An 8,287-nucleotide genomic window follows, 5' to 3' on the forward strand; every position below is an offset into this window, starting at 1 on the left:
ACAAACATATGGATTTTTAAAAATGGTCTTTCTCCAGTCAGAGCCAATAAATAGTGTTTAGGATGTTAGCTAAACTCGCTATATTAATCGTGTGATATTGCTAACCATTTCCTCTACTTTAAGCTACAACCCACTGTATTGTTCTTCATGATGATGAGTGGAGTAGGTGGATGGCAGAGTATTTTGAAATTGCTGTGGCTCTGACCTTTAACCTCCTGAACACTAACTTCCAGTTTTGGTGATTTGAACTCCTTCTTCAGGGTCCTGAGACACCAAGCTTGGGTTTAGCATCTGGGCGGCTCTTGTTGGTTCCTTGATTGAGATGTCAAAATGACAAAACAATAAAATAAAAAAAAAACATTTTTCCTGCTGAATTGTTAGAATCCACTGCAGAGCTGCTGCTGTGGGGCTTCAGAGCTCACGCAGGCGGATCCAAAAGCAGTTTAACCCCATCTTTATTCTGCTTAACAATACCAGCAGAGAAAACTAATTAGGTACATTTCACCCATTTCCATGTTAATGTTTTGTTTGTTGCCATTGTTTGAGGAGACAATGGGCAGAGATGCTAATGAAGGAGTCCCCAATAACAGTGTCCTAATGGGAGCCCATTCACAGCCATTAGCCAAGAGGCCGCGATGATTCACCCCCACCTCCCTCCCCCCTCTCCCTCAGGGATGGAGGTATTCTCAGGCCGGTCTGAAGGTTTGGAGAAAAGGCAGGTTAACAGATAAAGACAGAGAGAGAAAGCTCAGAACAAGCACAGCCTCAGTCTCACAGGGATGAATGACAAAAGATTTAAGATTCATTTCCACTGCATGGTACGGCACGGCTCGCCTCGCCTCGCCTCCTTTTGGTACCAGGTACTTTTTTCGATTTAGTTTTTAACTGCAGATAGTACCCCCTCACTGTAGGCGGGATTCTTAGCTGATCGTGACATCATCTTCAACGCGACACACTAACACAGGAACAAAGGAGGATGTTGAAGGGGTGGTGTTCTGGATTCTCGTGGCTGTTTGTTTCAGAAAAGGCTGAAGGCAGCAGGTTTGTGCAGGAGCAATCAGTGGTCTGCAGCGTTTTAACTCCACCTTTTAGTATCGGCTCAGCTCGCTTGGAACCTCAACCAAGGTTGTACCAAAAAAGGTACTATCCATAACTTTTTCCAATGGAAAACCAAAAAAGAACGGTTCCAAGCGAGTCGAATCGAGCCATGCCGTGCCGTGCCATGCAGTGGAAATGAGGCGTTAGCTACTGAGATCAGACAGGATGTGTGTGTACTTGTATAGCTGGATTTGTACTTGACACAAGAGACTGCAACAGTCCCTCTGTACATACCTACAGTGTAGGTTTTGATTTATAGTTCAGCATTCACAGCATTTATATTTGATTTATAGTTCAGTTCGAGACTGTCCTGCCAAGAAAAACGAGAGCATCATCGTCGTTTCAGCAAATGCCAAAAAACACACGTTTACATTGTGTCAAGTGACAAAGCCCTTTAGTGGTCGTAGTAACTATGACTCATGTCTTTCGGGAGCAAAGGAGGTCGTGAGGTGGCGTTATTATAGAGCCACAAAGAGGCTCCTCCCTCTGCACACAGAGGGTTTAGGCCATGGTGGATGGACTAACGCAGGAAACTGATGTTCGCCTCATGTTTTCTACCAACAGTCAACATTGGTTTCCTATAACCACAACCACGATCGCCCTCTAACCTTAACCAGGGAGTTATTATGATATTATACTGTGTATATGAGAAGTATTTCAATCTTTTACTTAAGTAAAAGTAGAAATAACACAATGTAAAAATACTCTGTTACAAGTAAAAGTTCTGCATTCAAAATGTCACGTCAAGTATTGTCAACTAAATATACTTGTAGTAAAAGTACTCATTATGCAGAAGAATAGGAGGGGGCTCAGTGTTACGTTTTTAAATATTGTATTATTCGATTTATATAATAGATGCATTAATGTTTCCGTAGCATGGTGGCGTCAGATCAGAAAACGCTTCTACAGGTATGTGTTGTTCTAGAGGGCATCGACAAACTATGTATTATTTCGTTTAATTTGGTGGACTTGTTGCAGATTTTAATTCTAGTCCCCTACCATTCATTTTGTCACGCTAAAGGTACGCTTTGTTTTACTGACTAGGAGACTACCAGAAGATTGCTGAGCCAGTCTTCATCCTGCTTCATGTTGTCTTCACTCTCAACAACCTCTGCCGGCATCAGAAACTTGTAGCAGGAAACACAAGCTGACCGATCACAGTTCTTACAGTGTCCGTGTTGGATCTCCATGGCCGCTGTGGCCCAAAGAAGCATTTTTAATATTTAAATTCTTGAGGAGGTGCACGTCTATAGCTATTACGCAGCCTATATCCCCATAACACTCAGATTGTGGGTACAAAAATATGCTCACACTGCCACATTATAGAAACTCCCATTTAAAGACAAAAGGCTGGTACCTGCTAGGTAAACCATTACAGTTTAGGGTTAAAGAAACTTTGAAACTTAATTTCTGTATAGCATGAAATATTAATTACTAAATGTGCACTGGTCATAGTTAAAGTTCAGAGAGAAACAGTCAAAAACTCAGCTAATCGGCTTCATCAGGACTTTTTTAGTCATCGACAAACAACCACACAGCTGTCATCACATTTTTGATTAAAATGTTGCTAAATCCTGATTGGTGCATGGACGTTTCTGACGTGAGCCTCATCCACTTCAGGCCGGTGAGAAGAGCACAGACAGAAACACAAATACAGAAATCTGTCATGTGAAGTAACACAAATGATGTGTTCATGTGGGACCACATAGCTCGCAGGAAGAAGCTGCCTGAGGTCAGGCCTGTAGTGGTTATGGTTAAGTCTCCGGGGAATTAAAGTAAGTCAATGTATGCAATTCACTCGTATCAGAGTATTTCTACACTCTGGTATTACTACTTTTACACAAGTAAAAGATCTGAGTACTTCTTCCACCTCTGTCGGTTATCTGCGTACAAAGGAGGGTCCTGTGTTGTGTGATCGACGATACTGACATTAAAATGAAACAGATTTGGAGAAACTTCCATCATATCAGAGTTGTATGACGCAAACTGAAGTCGTATATTTAATAAATAATTTTCTCTTCATATATCAGTGTTATTCTCGTTTGTGTGTTTGAGAGTGTCTGTATATAAACTACTTTCATCAGTAACTCAAACACTCAAGGAACTTATATCCTGTTATATATCCACCTGCTGAGTGTGAACATTTCAGTCATTACCTAGTTATTTAAAAGCAAAGTCATTACCATACGCACATACTGTATACAAATAACAGGTCGCCAGCAAGTCTAGGTTTGTATTTACAAATGCTGTTTGCGTTTGTCATTAGGATAAAGTTAAAGTTAAAGCTGCGGGTTAAGCAGGGTGTCACGGGGAGCTGCTTCTCCTGCAACGTGATTCATATTAACCGTGAGCTTAATTTGTTTGTGTTCGGAGTTGCTCAGCAGTGAACACAGGCGGAGGAGGAAGTAGGACTGGTGACGAAGTGGGAAAAAATCATTTACACAACAATCCCAACTCTAGGTCCACGCTGCTGTTTTGTTTTTCAGAGCTTCCCATCACCTTTCCAGACCAGAACGTCACAAAGTGCTTCACAAAAGAAATGAAGCAGCCGACATTAATACAGACAGAAAATAGAAATAAATGAAGAGTCTAAGCAGGTGGGTCTTTAGCTGCTTTTTAAAGGTGTCCACATATCTTAAGTCCAAAGGGAGAGAGTTCCAAAGTTTAGGAGCCACGACCTCAAAAGGACAGTCTCCTTTAGTTTTAAGCCTGGATCAAGGAACAACCAGCAAACCCTGATCAGAGGAGCGCAGAGACCTGCTGATGACGCAGGGCTGCAGCAGATCTCAGATGTAGGCAGGTGCCTGACCGTGCAGATCACTGCCAGCGAGGTAAGTCAGGTTTGGAGTTTGCTCAAACGTTGGCTTAACTTTTAAGCCAACGCAGACAAGAAGTCCTAAAAGTACTGTGGATGGGGTCATGGCAGCTTCTGGGCTCACATGTCAACATCTCCATGACAACTGAGCAAACTCCATGCGCTGATGAAGACCATGTAGTATGATTGAAAGCTGCAGCAAAGGCTACTAGGTGTTGGGAGTAGAGGTGTGCTGGTATTTCAGTTTTCCCGTGAAACAGTGATGTTAATAACTCGGCTAATTCATTTCCAACTGCTATTTCCAAAGTCAAACAATAAACATGTATCTCTTTACACTTGTGCACACCTGGTAAAATGCTGCAGACAGTGGGCGTCAGATTGGACTGGATATCAAACATCAGTACTTTTTAGTACCAGTAGCACCAAGTATTGAAAACCAAAAGAATATTGAATACCAAAAGTATATTTATCAGATCAGATTTGTAATCCTGTTTGCTTATTCTCTGAGCAGATAGTTCCTGATTTGACTCATAATCTTTCCAATTTTAGACCATTTCATTTATTCTGCTTCTGTTTAAGATTTAACAATTGAGAATTTGAGTTTTTCATTCTTCATCAGCAGAAGTTTTCTTGTTGTTTCCAAGGTCAAGAATGAATCTCGAAACCCAATTTTTAAGCCAACAGAAAAAGTCAATTTGAACATAACATAAATAAGCTCCATCCACTAGTGAAGATGTTATCGAAAGCTGCAGAACAGCTACTAAACGGACCATGAGGTTAGATTGTTTTGTCAACACTTTGAGAACGTTTGTTAAATGAGAAACGGATTTTGTTGAAGAATGTGTTTATACTTCTGAAAGTAAGGTGTCGAAGAAAGCCGAATTTTGTTATTGGTACCGAACTTGGGTTTGTATTGGTACTAGTATAAAATAAAAACAGCTCTGTGCAGAACCCGTCCATCCTGTCCAAATGTTAGAAGGTATCGTTTCACCGCTTTTAGACTTTCCAAACAGCTCTTCTTTTGGAGTGTTTATTGGTTTTTAGCCTGTCAGGTGTCAGCCTTGTTAAAAAAGGCAGAGGCTGCAGAGCTAATAAGGTGCTAATCCCGAGCTGCTGCACACACACACACACACACCCTCCTCCACCCTACAGAGGCTGAACACACAGGGCGAGCTGCACACATACGTGGCTTATCGCAGCTCTCCAGACAGCCGCCCCAGATCAGTCAACGCGCTGCGCGATCGATGCATCTGATAAAGAATTAAGACAGAAAATAAACTGTACGTGTTATCGGGGAACTCTGTACATGGCCTAATTATGATGCGGCGTGTGTGTGAGAGGATGATATGGCGGGACTGGAGTGGGGCGAGGTTGCAGGAGGGCCAGCTGAGAGAGGGAGGAAGAGAGGGGACTCCTCTTAAAGCTGAGCAGGGAGCGTTTGCATGCTGGTGGCCCCAGATGGCAGCGAGAGGGAGCAGTTTGAAAAATTTGAAATACAATAACCAGAATTCCTGAATGGCGACGTCAGGAAACTGCACACAGCATTTCATGTTTATTAACTCGACTGGTCTGGTCTTTGGTTTTATACCACAGGAAAACAGAGACGAGAACAAAGAAACCTGTTGGAGAGGTTTCTGAGGGTTTTGTCTGCAGGCGGGGGTGGGGGTGGATGTGGTCCAAGTCTTAAGTTTTGGAGAGAATTTGCTTCTAATTTTCAGTTATTTTACAGTTTCATTTACAATTTCAGCAATACATAAGCGATTACCTTTGACATGACAACTTACTTTTGCTCCCAGCATGACCTGGCCGTCCCCTGGTTACTTCCTGAACAGCCCAGTCTTCATGCTGGATGATTGTGCAACAAGTGATTTTCTTCTGTGCCAAAGTTCAATGCCAGTGCAGGAAGTACTGAGTCCTTTCTCACACATGAAATCCATTACATACAACTAGAACAATTATTGAATTATTGAAAGCCTTTTTTTCATAAAATCAAGTTGCTTTTGCTTCTCATGTGTATTCTTATACCTACAATTTAGCGTCATAATACGATTTTGTTACTGTTTTTGTTTTCTAAGTTTTTTCCCTTTTTATTCTCAACTTGTTCCTTTGTTGTTGTCAGTGCAACGTCCACAGAATGCAAAGTCGTGTCAGAACCCTGTTGAAAACGAGGCGATGCATCTCAAGGGTTACTCCTGCAAACAATATAATTTGTCCAACTACATGTCCAGCTACGCAGCCATCGCCCACCATGAGGAAAAGGTCAAAGTGAGAAACCAAATCGTTCCCATGTCCAGCAGTTATCCCTGCGGTGTAGCGGACAGACAGGACGCTCGGCTCCGCCTGACGGTTCGATCGTCAGCTGAGGCGAAGGAGCCCGGCCGACCAGACTCCAGCTCTGGGAGAGAAACCCCTTTGATCTGCCTTCAAACTGATTCATGAACACCAACTGATGGGGCGGCACGAAACACCCTGATGCCCAGCCTGCACGGCCCCCAGGTCCCCAGCAAAACTATGTGCTTTCATTTAGGGCAGATTCCACAGTGGGGGGGGGGGGGGGGTTAAAGCCTGCAATTCCCTCAAAATAACTTTGTGCCTCTCTCTGGTTTCCTGCATTGCACAATTCAATTTTTTGTTCTTTTGGGGGGGAGTGATGGAAATAAATCAGAATCAGCTTTGTGTGTGTGTGTTCACATACAAGATATTTCTCTTTGCTCTCAGTGTTACACACAGAAAAATGGACAGGAAGATAGAAATTCACATGTAGCTAAAAACAGACAATAAAGCTGAACAAAGAATAAGGTAAAAATAAACATAGAACTAGTATGTACATACAAGTAGGTGAAGAAATAGTTTATATATATATATATATAATAGTTATATATAAATATATATACATAAAGCAACAATGACCAGCGACATATAATGTGTATATACAAGTCAAGAGTTCAGTAAATTGTAAACAAATACAAAAGAATAAATATTAAATGGGTAATGTAATAGATTACTTTATATACATGAAGTAGGTGCCTATGTACAGTATATGCATGTATATGTGTCTATATACAGTATATACAGCGTGGATGATATGTACATGTTAAAGCAAAGTGTGTATTTTAAACTGTAAATATAGGTAAGTGGATGTTTTAGTGTTACAGGGTTATTAACACTATGTGACTGATTAAACTGTTCTGAGTGATGGCCTGTGGAAAGAAACTGTTCTTGTGTCTGGTTGTCTGGAGTATTGTAACGTGCCACAACTTCATTATCAAAGGTTTCACACTGTCAACATGCACGGTGTACATCCCCGTGTCCCGGTTGTGAGTCTTATCCCGGTTCTGATCATAATTGCGACATGATGTTTGCATGCAACATGAGAAACCTGGTTATTCATCTCCCTGCGTACAGGTTTCTGATAGCTAGACCTATTTGCATTTGTCTATAATTTATGAATGAAACTATCATTGGAATTCGTCGCTAATGCGTCTGTGTCAAGATTGTGTGGTACATTGTGTAGATTCAGACTTTTTGGCATCTCAGCCACAATCTGTCATTTCTGTAACAACTGAGTTACCTCAGCTGGTGACGATGATCCAAGTTTAGTTAATTTATCTGAGCATTTACTGCTCTGCTTGAGCATATCTGGGATACTCAAAAAAACCTGATAATTTCCCGTATGTTATTGTCCATGACAACGCACTTACTTTCCAGTAAGTTCAGTACCAGTAGCACCAAATTCAGTCTGAATTCAGAAAGTCTTAAGCCTACTCTTAAATGTGGAGATGGTGTCTGCCTCCCAAACCCAAACTGGGACCTGATTCCACAGGAGAGGAGCTTGATAACTGAAGGCTCTGGCTCCTGGGAGCGCAGTGTTCTAGTCGGGTAATATGGTGTTATGAGCTCTTTAAGATATGATAGGGCCTGACCATTAAGAGCTTTGTAGGTGAGGAGAAGGTTTTTAAATTCTATTCTGGATTTTACAGGGAGCCAGTGCAGAGAAGCTAATATTGGAGAAATATGATCTCTTTTCCTAGATCTTGTCAGTACACATGCCGCAGCATTCTGGATCAACTGGAGAGTCTTAAGGGACTTATTCGGGCAGCCGGATAATAAGGACTTGCAGTAGTCCAGCCTAGAAGTAACAAATGCATGCACACATTTTTCGGCATCATTTCGAGACAGGATGTGCCTGATTTTTGCAACGTTACGTAGTTGAAAAAAGGCAGTCCTTGAAGTTTGTTTCATGTGGGATTTAAAGGATAAATCTGTTATGAATTGGCGCAATATAAATAAAATTGAATTGAATTGAAATTGAATCCACAAGCAGTTCACCTAAAATTTTGGCAATATTAACATTTTTGCAGGCCGAGAAACTGC

The 8,287-nt window shown here is 41.5% G+C and overlaps 2 long non-coding RNA genes across 2 annotated transcripts; both read left to right on the forward strand.

Annotated features, from left to right (window-relative positions):
* The first annotated feature begins 444 nt into the window (after nucleotides 1-444).
* On the forward strand, nucleotides 445-3,122 carry LOC122873135. The gene is made up of 2 exons (XR_006377363.1): nucleotides 445-2,007; nucleotides 2,143-3,122. It is a non-coding gene; the product is annotated as an uncharacterized LOC122873135 (long non-coding RNA).
* A 316-nt stretch (nucleotides 3,123-3,438) lies between these two features.
* Nucleotides 3,439-6,438, forward strand: LOC122873134. Its single transcript, XR_006377362.1, has 3 exons — nucleotides 3,439-3,929; nucleotides 5,710-5,818; nucleotides 6,033-6,438. It is a non-coding gene; the product is annotated as an uncharacterized LOC122873134 (long non-coding RNA).
* Nucleotides 6,439-8,287: the final 1,849 nt, after the last annotated feature.

The sequence above is a fragment of the Siniperca chuatsi genome, linkage group LG3, assembly GCF_020085105.1.
Source record: "Siniperca chuatsi isolate FFG_IHB_CAS linkage group LG3, ASM2008510v1, whole genome shotgun sequence".
Classification (NCBI taxonomy): domain Eukaryota; kingdom Metazoa; phylum Chordata; class Actinopteri; order Centrarchiformes; family Sinipercidae; genus Siniperca; species Siniperca chuatsi.